Here is a 15,380-nt window from a genome sequence, read left to right as displayed (position 1 = left end):
TTGGACCTAGACTTGGCGCTCCGGTACCGCTTGCCATGTGGTAGCAGAGAGAACAGTCTATGACTAGGGTGGCTGGAGTCTTTGACAATTTTTAGAGCCTTCCTCTGACACCGCCTGGTATAGAGGTTCTGGATGGCAGGAAGCTTGGCCCCAGTGATGTACTGGGCCGTACGCACTACCCTCTGTAGTGCCTTGCGGTCGGAGGCTGAGCAGTTGCAATACCAGGCGGCGATGCAACCAGTCAGGATGTTCTCGATGGTGCAGCTGTATAACTTTTTGACGATCTGAGGACCCATGCCAAATCTTTTCAGTCTCCTGAGGGGGAATAGGCTTTGTTGTGCCCTCTTCACGACTGTCTTTTTGTGTTTGGACCATGATAGTTTGTTGGTGATGTGGACACCAAGGAACTTGAAGCTCTCAACCTGTTCCACTCCAGCCCCGTTGATGAGAATGGGGGCGTGATCAGTCCTCTTTTTTTTCCTGTAGTCCACAATCATCTCCTTTGTCTTGATCACATTGAGGGAGAAGTTGTTATCCTGGCACTACACGGCCAGGTCTCTGACCTCCTCCCTATAGGCTGTCTCATCATTGTCGGTAATCAGGCCTACCACTGTTGTGTTGTCGGCAAACTTAATGATGGTGTTGGAGTTGTGCCTGGCCATGCAGTCATGGGTGAACAGGGAGTGTTGAGGATCAGCGTGGCAGATGTGTTGTTACCTATCCTTACCACCTGGGGGCGGCCCGTCAGGAAGTCCAGGATCCAGTTGCAGAGGGAGGTGTTTAGTCCCAGGGTCCTTAGCTTAGTGATGAGCTTTGAGGGCACTATGGTGTTGAACGCTGAGCTGTAGTGAATGAATAGCATTCTCACTTAGGTGTTCCTCTTGTCCAGGTGGGAAAGGGCAGTGTGGAGTGCAATAGAGATTGCATCATCTGTGGATCTGTTGGGGTGGTATGCAAATTGGAGTGGGTCTAGGGTTTCTGGGATGATGGTGTTGATGTGAGCCATGACCAGCCTTTCAAATGTCAGTGAAGACACTTGCCAGTTGGTCAGCGCATGCTCGTAGTACACGTCCTGGTAATCCGTCTGGCCCTGTGGGCTTGTGAATGTTGACCTGCTTAAAAGTCTTAATCACATCGGCTACAGAAAGCTTGATGACATAGTCATCCGGAACAGCTGATGCTCTCATGCATGCTTCAGTGTTGCTTGCCTCGAAGCAAGCATAGAAGTGATTTAGCTCGTCTGGTAGGCTTGTGTCACTGGGCAGCTCGCGGCTGTGCTTCCCTTTGTAGTCTGTAATAGTTTTCAAGCCCTGCCACATCCGACGAGCGTCAGAGCCGGTGTAGTACGATTCAATTTTAGTCCTGTATTGACTCTTTGCCTGTTTGATGGTTCATCGGAGGGCATAGCGGGATTTCCTATAAGCGTCCAGGTTAGAGTCCCGCTCCTTGAAAGCGGCAGCTCTATCAGCTCAGTGCTGATGTAGCCTGTAATCCATGGCTTCTGGATGGGGTATGTACGTATGGTCACTGTGGGGATGACGTCATCGATGCACTTATTGATGAAGCCAGTGACTGATGTGGTGTACCGGTAGCTTAGTGGGCGGCAGGTAGCTTAGTGGGTAAGAGCGACTAGGGGAAAAATCTGTCGATGTGCCCTTAAGCAAGGCACTTAACCCTAATTGCTCATGTAAGTCGCTCTGGTTAAGCGCGTCTGCTAAATGACTAAAATGTAAATGTACTCCTCAATGCTATCGGAAGAATCCTGGAACATGTGGAAGAACCCCCTACCTTGTCACAACACAACTGATTGGCTCAAACGCATTAAGACGGAAAGAAATTCCACAAATTAACTTTTAGCAAGGCACACCTGTAATTGAAATGCATTCCAGGTGACTACCACATGAAGCTGGTTGAGAGAATGCCAAGAGTGTGCAAAGCTGTCATCAAGGCAAAGGGTGGCTATTTGAAGAATCTCAAATATAAAATATAGTTTGATTTGACACTTTTTTGGTTACTACATGATTCCATATATGTATTATTTCATAGTTTTGATGTCTTATAAAGAAAAATCCTTGAATGAGTAGGATAAAACGTTTTACATATTCCTAAAGCTGAAGGTGGTTTTAACCTTCCAGACTTGAAATTGTATCAACTCGATACGCAATGCTTTTACTTGTGACATATAGTTAAATGTACTTAAGAGGAACAATGGGTACATATTGAAGATGCGCATGGTCATCGCCAGAATCTTTTCATGTTTCCATTTTCAAAGGATAGAGCTAAGAACATTAAGAACTTCATTAGGTAAGAACACTAAAACAATATGGAAGAAAATGAAACATTTTCTAGAAGAACCAGTATCATTTCTTAAAAACACAACTTACGGAACAATCCTTGGATAGCTTTTCAGAATTCACCGATAAATTGGTCCACATGGAAAACTAAAGGCATAGAAACCGTAAATGAAATGGTAACAGGAAATACATTTCTTTCCACACAGAATTAAAAAGTAATTTTGGACTGACCAATGTAGATAGTTTCAAATACATGCAACTTAAAAGTTACATATCACGAAATTCCGACATCAGAGCAACCTTGAGGGAAAGCCAGTCCCACTGGCTATTCTAAGTTGAATGCAACAATTTGTAAGTCTCTCTGGATAAGAGCGTCTGCTAAATGACTTAAATGTAAATTTGAGTCAGAAAAGGATGTTCATATGATAGGGAAGATATACAAATCCTTGCAAATAGCATATCCAACTGACAATCTCTTAGTAAAAAATATAAACTGTTGGAACCAAGACTTAAAAATAACTGATGTTGGCAGAAGATGGAGGGAAAGTTAGAGCATAACTAGCGAAATTACAGTTAACGAAAATGTACGCTTAATCCAGTATAAACTGATGTATAGAATGTATTAAAGAAGAGACAAAATTCACAAATTCTACAGCACAACGTAACAACAAAGTATTCTTACCCCTTGACTTATTCCACATTTTGTTATGTTACAGCCTGAAAAATCGATTAAATTATTTAAAAAAATCTCACCCATCTACACCCAATATCCCATAATGACAAAGTGAAAATATGTTTTTAGACATTTTTGTAAATATCTAATTTACATAAGTATTCACTCCCCTGAGTCAATAAATGTTAGAATTACCTTTGGCAGCGATTACAGATGTGAGTCTTTGTGGGTAAGTCTCTAAGAGCTTTGCACACCTGGATTGTACAATATTTGCACATTATTCTTTCAAAAACTCTTCAAGCTCTGTCAAGTTGTTTGTTGATCATTGCTAGAAAAGCCATTTTCAAGTCTTGCCATAGATTTTAATTACGATTTAAGTCAAAACTGTAACTAGGCCACTCAGGAACATTCAATATGGTCTTGGTAAGCAACTTCCGTGTATATTTGGCCTTGTGTTTTAGGTTATTGTCCTGCTGAAAGGTGAATTTGTCTCCCAGTGTCTGTTGAAAATCAGTCTGAACCAGGTATTCCTCTAAGATTTTGCCTTAGCTCTATTAGTTTATTTTTATCCTAAAAAAAACTCCCTAGTCCTTGCCGATGACAAGCATACACATAACATGATGCAGCCACCACCATGCTTGAAAATATTAAGTGGTACTCAGTGATGTGTTGTGTTGGATTTTCCCCAAACATAACACTTTGTATTCAGGACATACAGTTCATTTCATTGACACATTTTTTGCAGTATTACTTTAGTGCCTTATTGCAAACAGGATGCATGTTTTGGAATATTTTTTATTCTGTACAGGCTTTCTTATTTTCACTCTGTCATTTAAGTTAGTATTGTGGAATAACTACAATGTTGTTGATCCCTCCTCAGTTTTCTCCTATTACAGCCATTAAACTATGTAACTGTTTCAAAGTCACCATTTAGTACCTTCAGGCTCTGATCAGTCCCTACACCCAAACGAGGGCATTGCGTTCATCCACCTCTGGCCTGCTGGCCCCCCTACCTCTGCGGAAGCACAGTTCCCGCTCATCCCAGTCAAAACTGTTCGCTGCTCTGGCACCCCAATGGTGGAACAAGCTCCCTCACGACGCCAGGACAGCGGAGTCACTCACCACCTTGCGGAGACACTTGAAACCCCACCTCTTTAAGGAATACCTGGGATAGGATAAAGTAATCCTTCTACCCCAACTTACCCCACCCCAAAGAAAAAAAAAATCGGTAGCAGCATCTCCGACATTGTCCTCATCATAATCTTCTAATGGCTAATCATTTCATTTGTTTTTTTTGTTAAAGAAAGCTTCAATTCTGCAGTTTTGTTGTATTTTTTGCTAGCTAGCTTGCTAATGCCATTACATAGCTGACAGAAAGGGCCGGCACAGTTCTGAGGGAAAGTTTGCTAGAAAAGGGATTGGTTGTGCCTGGCATTTAAACATTTGTAGCATTATGATTGGTAATGATTTGTAAACAATGTATCAGCCTGCCTTGTTTGAGCAGTGAAGAATGTTGTGGCGAAATATTGTTATGCATTTAGTTTTTTATTGCAGTATTCTCCCTGTACACCAAGTCAGAACCGTAGGATAAATAAAGGGGGCATATAAGCAGACAATGAAAGCTCTTACAATATTCAATGATTACATTTCTCTAAAACAGGTTATAGGCTACATGTGCACCACCAAGTCAGAACAGTAGGCGAAATTAAGAAGGGAAAATAGACTAAATTATTCGGGTGAGGCACATGGGCTACTAACAGCTTACTACACAACATACACTTAGTATTACTTTCTTAGCTATGGTTTACATATCTCCCTGGCATATTACATCATTTATGCAGCAGCATACAATACATTTTTGGACTCACCTTGTTGTGATGTGCTCACTTGAACAGGAAGGTGGCGCGGTGGTCCTTCGTGGGCAAATTTTGTCATCAAAGTCTGGCATTCTCTGGATTTATGGTGCTTTCAAGACAACTGGGAACTCGGAAATAAACAAGATTGAATCATGATGACGTCATTGATCTTCAGGTCGTAGCTCTAGAAAGAGGCCCGAGTTCCTGATTTACAATTCCGAGTTGGATGAACGTTCAAAACGTATTTTCCCAGTCGGAGCTAGTTTTTTCCTGACTTCCCAGTTGTCTTGAACAAGTGTTCGCAGTTCCGAGTTAACAGTTGTTTTGAGTGCGGCACAAATCATGCTTCATTGACAGCATGGCCAAGGTTGAATGTTTATCATTTTAAACTTGGAAAAGAGCCTTAATCCCAGATTTGGGACCACACAGCCACTCCACTGAATAGAAGGCTAGTGATTGCTTTGCAATGCTTGCAGTTAGCCACTGTCACTGATTCCTTCCAAACCACTCATAGTTGAATTTGCAATTTCCAACTTGTTGTGTAATGTTTATGTCCAATGGCCGATGAGCACCGATACGTTTGATCTATAATTCTCTTCATTATTTCTCTTCATATGACAAGGATTAAAAAGGATTTGTCAGTAGATTGTCGACTTGATTCCTGATGATGACTGCTAGCTAAGATTTTGAAGTATGATGTTGACATGATCAGTCCAATCAAAGCTACTGTAGATATAACGTGATTTGACGTTATTTTATCTGTGGCCAATGACCTTGAGCCTTCTTGGATGGGCACTTCTAATGTAACTCTATGGCAGCACCCAAGGGGCTTGAATTTTCGAGCTCTACCCTTAGACTTGGCGGTGACGTACTGTCCCCACGAGTGACAGAACACTGAGCTAATCATGGCGCAACTAGAGAACATTACCATCACCTACGCTCTGTATTTTCCGCTGGCTGCCCCACCACCACAGAAAGCACTGAGCTAGGCTGAAACACCTGAATTTTGGAGCTGCCTTACTCAAGAAAGCAAAAAAGAGACCATGTTTGTATGCGGCTTTATTAACTCAATTATTGTTCTCAAACTGTTAAGTGACACGTATTAATGCCAAAATAACATGCAAAACAGGCAAGCCCCCCCCCAAAAAATAATATATATATTTTAATTTTAATTATTTTTTAGCAAAAAATCTGGCTAGTGTTTGGTCCTTTTGAGAAGTTTGAGAAATACCTGTACGGCCTGGAGGACTTCAAGTTGGTGAGACCACAAGCCCTTGGTCCCACTAATGAACAGCAAATACTTGTATAATGTTCCTTTACTGTGCCAGAGACTACTCATGCAGCTTATGAGGTTCAAACCCACAACGGAGTATGCACCAGGCAAAACCTTGGTCGTGGAGTCCATGTTACATCGCAGCCGTCATCAACAACATACCTGCTACAAAGAACCACACCCAGGTTTTATGTCATCGAAACGCAGAAGAGAGGAACACTACGACACAACCGTCGCCACCTCCAGGCAGTGCCTACCCCAACAAAAGGCACTACGCCTGCCTCTCCTGAAAGAAGAGAAAGCAGTCTACTGCCAGACAATGCTCAACAAGAGACTGTTTCACCTACCTCGAGTGACAGCACACAGGCTGCTGGCAAGGACTGTTACTTACCAGGTCTGGTAGGGTTAGTAAACCAATTGTCTGACTGGACCTGTAAAGAACAACTATAAAAACAAAGAGACATTGAAAAGACATTGAAAAGAGACAGTACGGTTGTTTTCATGATGGTTACATTACGTTGTAGAAGTTGTAGATGGTGCTACCCTACAGAGTGCTGTGACTATATGTAGTATAGTTTTATTGTTTCACTATAAAAAACAATATGAAATTCACTTAGGAGGATGGTCCTCCCCTTCCTCCTTTGAGGAGCTTCCACTGGTTCGTACAATAATGTTATCTTAATGTTGTAAAAAGGTTATGAACTAATATTGAACTTATTAATGTTTTAGAACTGTTCTGGCAATGTTGTGGTTGTAGAACATAACTGTGGCCTTCCTAGCTTCCATTTGTTGTACAATGTCATGGGAATGTCATGTCAATATTCTATGAAGCCATTTTGTGAACCAAGAAGGCTAGCTAAATTAAATCCACAATCTGCAATATTTCCTGCTGTTCAATGATCATTTCAACTAGTAATATATGCACATTGATTCTTGAAGAATATAACTTATGAATGCCTTATAAGCATAGTACAACTGTCTTATCCTATCATAATCCAGGATCTACAGTACATTTACATTAAGTTGTTTGTAAGGATGGTAAATTAATACTGCACAAAAAGTGGTTGTTTTCCATGTTATTTGATCAAGAAAAATATTTGATTTGATGTGGATGTTTTATGTCTTTGCCCATAACTTTGCACCTTTTGATGTAAATGTTTGAGGGCAGGATTTTGTTCTTTCTGGATTCCATTAGAATGACAAATGCAGAGCAAAGGACAGGGCAACAACTCTTACAATTCCAACTATTGAATCCTGCAAGAGACTGTTCTTAATTATACAACTACCAGAGATGCTGAACTACTAAATTACAGGTTGTAATGCAACAAAATAGGAAAAACGCCAAGGGGGATGAATTATTTTGCAAGGCACTAGCCTTGGTCCACTAATACTAGTCAAGGCCCAGTGCACAACTTTTGTAAAAAATAAATAAATACATTAAATACATTTTTTATTCTGTATTCCGATTTTTCAGGGGGTGCTGCAGCACCCTCAGCACCCCTACTTCCTGCGGCTATGGACCAGAGAGGAGTTCTTCTTTAGTTAGAGGGCGATGTAATTATGACAACAATGACATTATGGCAAGGAAGAGGGTGAATGGTAAAAAAGAGGGATGTGGATGGAACTTTTGAGAAGAAAATGTCATGAAGTAGCACAGGAGCTACTATAGGGCTATACTTATAGAGCATAGACAATAACAACCTGTCCATTCTTCAAGGCTACCGCTAGATGGCAATGTTGTACTTCATGCAGCCTTGCCTTAATGTAGCCTACCAGAGATGAATCTACTGTTAGTGCATTGAATGTTAAATTTGGAACTTGCAACTTGTCACAATGAGTAAAACTAAAGAACTTAACCATTCATTGTGGACATCTAAAAATCACTTTAGTCTACAGTTGAAAATGTAGACTTACAGTGCCTTCAGAAAGTATTCATACCCCTGTAACACATAAAAATGTGGAAAGGTCATGGGGTGTTATTACTTTCTGAAGGCACCGTACACTCTTCTGTGTCAAGTAGGTTTTAAGAATATTTTCCCTGTTAGAGAAAGACCGACTGCATGCATTTGGTAAGTTAAACTTCCCACAAAAGTCTAGGAAAGTCTACGAACAAGTTAAGATCATGGACGTTTTTTTGTTATCTGGCGTGCTGCAATCATTTCAAATGTTCAACCTTTTTACCAAAACATTGTGCCCACAGAATAGTCATTAGATGGCATAGATAGGCCTACACCATCAGAAGTTGTCCTTGGTTCATTGAGTTTATATTAATCTCTCTTATTCTGGTTAATGACAAATGAAAATGATGTTCTGCCCCTAGGTAGCTGTAGGGCTATTGTGAAAAAGTCACCGGTGAGGGAACAACAGAGGAGTTTCATTCCAAAATGCGTTATATCCATTTTCAGAGATGTTTGCTTTTATTGTTTAAACAAATTATTAAAGAGATTGTGTTTTTTCACTATCTAATCATGGCATGGGGTTGTTCAATGACAGACATATTTGTTTAAAATCTATCACTTTTTCAGAGAGAAAATGAATCATGTTTTTTAGCTAAATGCTATATGTCCACCTCACTGTCAGAGAACTTGTTAGTACTGCTAGGTTTTACACAGTCAAATGTAACAAATTACTATATTTTTTATAAAGAAACGTACAAATGATACATTTGTGACATATATACAGTACCAGTCAAAAGTTTGGACACACCTACTCATTCCAGGGTTTTTCTAGAATAATAGTGAAGACATCAAAACTATGAAATAGATTTTAGATTCTTCAAAGTAGCCACCCTTTGCCTTAATGACAGCTTTGCACACTCTTGGCATTCTCTCAACCAGCTTCATGAGGTCGTCACCTGGAATGCATTTCAATTAACAGGTGTGCCTTGTTAAAACTTAATTTGTGTAATTTGTTTCCTTCTTAATGTGTTTGAGCCAATCAGTTGTGTTGTGAGAAGGCAGGGGTGGTATACAGAAGATAGCCCCATTTGGTAAAAGACCAAGCCCATATTATGACAAGAACATCTCAAATAAGCAAAGAGGAACGACAGTCCATCATTACTTTAAGACATGAAGGTCAGTCAATAAGGAAAATGTCAAGAACTTTTAAAGTTTCTTCAAGTGCGATCACAAAAACCATCAAGCGCTATGATAAAACTGGCTCTCATGAGGACCGCCACAGGAAAGGAAGACCCAGAGTTACCTCTGCTGCAGAGGATACATTCATTATAGTTAACTGCACCTCAGATTGCAGGCCAAATAAATGCTTCACAGAGTTCAAGTAACAGACACATCTCAACATCAACTGTTCAGAAGAGTGCGTGAATCAGGCCTTCATGGTCAAATTGCTGCAAAGAAACCACTACTAAAGGACAAGAAACATGAGCAATGGATATTAGACCGGTGGAAATCTGTCCTTTGGTCTGATGCGTCCAAATTTGAGATTTTTGGTTCCAACCGGCGTGTCTTTGTGAGACGCAGAGTAGGTGAACGGATGATCTCTGCATGTGTGGTTCCCACAGTGAAGCATGGAGGAGGAGGTGTGATGGTGTGGGGGTGCTTTGCTGGTGACACTGTCAGTGATATATTTAGAATTCAAGGCACACTTAACCAGCATGGCTACCACAGCATTCTCATTTGTTTTTCAACATTACCCAAAACACACCTCCAGGCTGTGTAAGGGCTATTTGACCAAGGAGAGTGATGGAGTGCTGCATCAGATGACCTGGCCTCCACAATCACCCGACCTCAACCCAATTGAGATGGTTTGGGATGAGTTGGACGCAGTGAAGGAAAAGCAGCCAACAAGTGCTCAGCATATGTGGGAACTCCTTCAAGACTATTGGAAAAGCGTTCCACATGAAGCTGGTTGAGAGAATGCCAAGAGTGTGCAAATCTGTCATCAAGGCAAAGGGTGGCTACTTTGAAGAATCTAAAATCTAAAATATATTTCGATTTGTTTAACACTTTTTTGGTTACTACATTATTCCATATGTGTTATTTCATAGTTTTGATGTCTTCACTATTATTCTACAATGTAGAAAATAGTACAAATAAAGAAAAACCCTTGAATGAGTAGGTGTGTCCAAATTTGTGACTGGTACTGTATATAATAATTTAAATAATTCAATAGAGTTATATGATATCTGTATGTAAAACATTTACATTTGACATTTTAGTCATTTAGCAGATGCTCTTATCTAGAGCGACTTACAGTAAGTGCAGCCACCTTAGTCATAGACTGTTCTCTCTGCTACCGCACGGCAAGCGGTACCGGAGCGCCAAGTCTAGGTCCAAGAGACTTCTAAACAGCTTCTACCCCAAAGTCATAAGAGTCCTGAACATCTAATCAAATGGCTACCAAGACTATTTGCATTGCTCCCCACCCCTCTTTTACGCTGCTGCTACCCTCTGTTTATTATCTATGCAGAGTCACTTTAATAACTCTACCTACATGTACATATTACCCCAATTACCTCGACTAACCGGTGCCCCCGCACATTGACTCGGTATACCGGTACCCCCTGTATATAGCTTCGCTATTGTTATTTTTACTGCTGCTCTTTAATTATTTGTTACTTTTATTTCGTATTATTTTATATTGTATTTTTGAGTAATCTTTTTTGTATTCTTTCTTAAAACTGCATTGTTGGTTAAGGGCTTGTAAGTAAGCATTTCACTGTAAGGTCTACACCTGTTGTATTCAGCGCATGTGACAAATAACATTTGAGTTGATTTTGGTTTGATTTGAGACAACCACATATGAAATGTACAGGATACAAATATTATATTCCAGCTAAACAATGGATATATAGCATTTTGCAAAAAAACTCATTTTCATACACATCTCAAAACTATGAATGAAAAATCTGAGGACAGTAAAATGTTACACACCCATAAAGCAATCATTTCTGATGAAAAAACACAAATGTGAAAAATTGGTGGATATAGCGTTTTGGAAATAAACTTTTCAAATTCTTATCAAATCAAATTGAGGAGAATTGTAGTTTAGCAAATAGACCAGGCGAGGGCACTGAAACGTAACACTGTGCTCCTAGGTGATTTTCTGACTTTAGCTTGGGAAGTTTTGGTCATAACCACCATAACTGTGAGATATTGAAAATGTTCACTGTCAGCCTCACGTAAGGTCCATTTCCATGTAGCCGACTAAACTCATCTCCACAATTTATGATGGAGGTGAGCGGCGACTAGTGTGGACAGACTGGAGTTCCGACGTCACATAAAATGTCAAAAATACTTAAAAAAAGACGGATTTCAGCACCCAAAGAATAGCCCACATTTACACAGATCAATGTTTCTGGACCAAATTTAAATGCAAATTTAGGCACCACTTTGAATGCACTGTGTGGAAGTTTTCATCGGGAGGACTTTGAAAGGAGATAGATATTCATTTGGACCACTATTTGTACAGCTTATTTATCTAATATGTGCAAGGAGCATACAATTGAAGGATGAGGATGTCATAGATTAAATCTTAGTTTGCTGATATCATAGTGTATGAACGTGTATGAGTTACTGCTTTTTTGATTGCATTTCCATCGATGGTGTTGATCTTCCATGCATACAGTGCCTTCAGAAAGTATTCATACCCCTTGACTTATTCTACATTTTGTTGTGTTACAGCCTAAATTCATGTTTTTAGAAAAATTTGCTAATTGATTGAAAATGAAATACAGAAATAAATCATTTACATAAGTATTCACAGCCCTTTGCTATGACTCTCAACATTTTGCTCAGGTGCATCCAATTTCCTTTGATCATCCTTGAGATATCACTACAACTTGATTGGAGTCCACCTGTGGCCAATTCAATTGTTTGGACATGATTTAGACATGGGGCCATGCATTATCACGCTGAAACATGAGGTGATGGTAGTGGATGAATGGCACGACAATGGGCCTCAGGATCTCGTCACGGTATCTCTGTGCATTCAAACTGCCGTCGATAAAATGCAATTGTGTTCGTTGTCTGTAGCATATTCCTTTCCATACCATAACCCCACCGCCACCATGGGGCACTCTGTCCACAACGTTGACATCAGCAAACCACTCGCCAACACAACGCCATACACGCTGTCTGCCATCTGCCCGGTACAGTTGAAACCAGGATTCATCCTTGAAGAGCACACTTCTCCAGCGTGCCAGTGGCCATCGAAGGTGAGCATTTGCCCACTGAAGTAGATTACGACGCCAAACTGCAGTCAGGTCAAGACCCTGGTGAGGAAGACGAGAACGTACATGAGCTTCCCTGAGACGGTTTCTGACAGTTTTAGCAGAATTTTTTCGGATGTGCAAACCCACAGTTTCATCAGCTGTCCGGGTTGCTGGTCTCAGATGATCCCGCAGGTGAAAAATTCTCTAAAACGACGTTGGAGGCGGCTTATGGCATAGAAATTAACATTAAATTATCTGGCAACAGCTCTGGTCGACATTCCTGCAGTCAGCATGCCAATTGCATGTTCCCTCAAATCTTGAGACATCTGTGGCATTGTGTTGTGTGACAAAACTGCACATTTTAGAGTGGCCTTTTATTGTCCCCAGCACAAGGTGCACCTGTGTAATGATCATGCTGTTTAATCAGCTTCTTGATATGCCGCACCTGTCAGGTGGAAGGATTGTCTTGGTAAAAGAGAAATGCTCACTAACAGGGATGTAAACAAATTTGAAAGAAGTAAGCTTTTTGTGCATATGGAACATTTCTGGGATCTTTTTTTTCAGCTCATGAAACATGAGACCAACACATGGGAACAACACTTTACATTGCGTTTATATTTTTGTTCAGTATATAAAGATCCCATGTTTTTTTTCTCTCCCCTACCCCAATCCCATTTTCATTTATATCAGTGACGCAACCGATTTTTTAGTTTTAGTTTTATTGCAACAACACAAATTCTTACATCTCTTCTACAGGGGGTGCTGCCGTTTTGCCATTCCACCACAGGGGGAGCTGCCACCCTATACTTCCTGTGGCTGTGTGTGTGTGTGTGTGTGTGTGTGTGTGTGTGTGTGTGTGTGTGTGTGTGTGTGTGTGTGTGTGTGTGTGTGTGTGTGTGTGTGTGAGTGAGTGATAGAGAGAGAGAGAGAGTGTGTAGATGTGTGTGCTCCCACCTGTGTGTATTTTTCAGTTGATTTTCCATCAGAAATGATTGCTCATGGGTACCTTTGTGTGTGTCAAATATGACTGTTCTCAGATCTTTTATTAATAGATTTTAGATGTGTATTAAAATGTGTTTTTTTGCAAAACACTATATATCCATTGTTTAGCTGGAATGGAATGTTCATATTCTTTATATTTGACTGTGATATGTTGTCTCACCTAGCTTTCTTAAGATGTATGCACTAAGTAAGTCACTCTGAAAAAGAGCATCTGCTAAATGACTAATGTCAAATGTAAATATTTTACCTAAAATATCTCATATTAGTGTATTGATTCATTTTTATTATAATTTTTTATTTACATTGATGTCACAAATGTATCATTTGTATAGTTCTGTATTAAATATGTAGTTATTTATTACATTTGACTGTGTAAAACCTAGCAGTACTACATATTCCTCTGAGAGTGAGGCGGATATACAGCATTTTGCAGCAAAACATGATTATTTGTCTCTCTGAAATTAAACCATCAAGTGATAGATTTCAAACAAATACATGTCTGTCATTGAACGAACCCATTCCATGATTAGATGGTGAAAAAACACACCTATCTCTTTTTATAAGTTATTTAAAGAATTAAATGTCATTTACCAACATTTCTGAAAATGTATGTATAGCGTTTTGTAATGAAACTCTTCAACTATGCCTGCCCAGCCAGTAGAAATGTACTGTTGTGTGTGTGTGTGGAGGGGGAGTGAGTGCACTCTTCATACGACGAAAGAGGGGGAATTTGGGGTCACCCACATAAAAAACAGAACTACTGTCCCAATGCTCTTAACCAATAGGCTAAGTGCCGCTATCCCTTCATCATGTGTTGTACTTACTTTAGGATTGTATAGTATACTGTACATACTATACTACACACTGTAGTATCCTTCAATCATGTAGTTTACTTTATAATTGTGTAGTATACTGGATAATTATATACTACACACAGTACTATCCCTCGATTGTGTAGTGCTTACTATAATATTTAGTAGTATACTGTAGAATACTATAGTACATACTGTTGTATCACCCTCGACCCTTTAGTGCTTACTATATCATTTTGTAGTATACTGTGGAATACTACACTGTGTGTACAAAACATTAAGAACACCTTCCTAATATTGATCCCTTATTGATGTCACTTGTTAAATCCACTTCAGTCAGTGTAGATGAAGGGGAGGAGAAAGGTTAAAGAAGGATTTTTAAGCCTTGAGACAATTTAGACATGGATTGTGTATGTGTGCCATTCAGAGGGTGAATATTTCAGTGCCTTTGAACGGGGTATGGTAGTAGATGCAAGGCGCATCGGTTTGAGGCTGCTGGGTTTTTCACGCTCAACAGTTTTCTGTGTGCATAAATAATGGTCCACCGCCAGAAGAACATCCAGACAACTTGACAACTGTGGGAAGCATTGTATTCAACATGCATCCCTATCGAACGCTTTTGACACCTTGTAGAGTCCATGCCCCAACGAATTGAGGCTGTTCTGAGGGCAAAAGGGGGTGCAACTTAATATTAGGAAGGTGTTCCTAATGTTTGGTGCACTCAGTGTATCAAGAACAAGCAACGTTTATTAAAGCTTAGAGGATGAGGATTAGGTTTGCTTGTTTGACACAGATAAATAACACACATTTAAGAAGACTACACCAAAATGACTTAGATCTGTTACTTCCACTTGATAGATTTCTGTACAGTCGTGGTCAAATGTTTTGAGAATGACACAAGTATTGGTCTTCACAAAGTTTGCTGCTTCAGTGTTTTTAGATATTTTTGTCAGATGTTACTATGGTATACTGAAGTATAATTACAAGCATTCCATAAGTGTCAAAGGCTTTTATTGTCAATTACATTACGTTTATGCAAAGAGTCAATATTTGCAGTGTTGACCCTTCTTTTTCAAGACCTCTGCAATCCGCCCTGGCATGCTGTCAATTAACTTCTGGGCCACATCCTGACTGATGGCAGCCCATTCTTGCATAATCAATGCTTGGAGTTTGTCAGAATTTGTGGGTTTTTGTTTGTCCACCTGCCTCTTGAGGATTACATTTTACATTTACATTTTAATCATTTAGCAGACGCTCTTATCCAGAGCGACTTACAGTTAGTGAGTGCATACATTTTT

The sequence above is a fragment of the Coregonus clupeaformis genome, chromosome 27 (assembly GCF_020615455.1).
Source record: "Coregonus clupeaformis isolate EN_2021a chromosome 27, ASM2061545v1, whole genome shotgun sequence".
In the NCBI taxonomy this organism is placed as follows: Eukaryota; Metazoa; Chordata; class Actinopteri; order Salmoniformes; family Salmonidae; genus Coregonus; species Coregonus clupeaformis.
Note: the sequence above shows the minus strand (reverse complement) of the source record.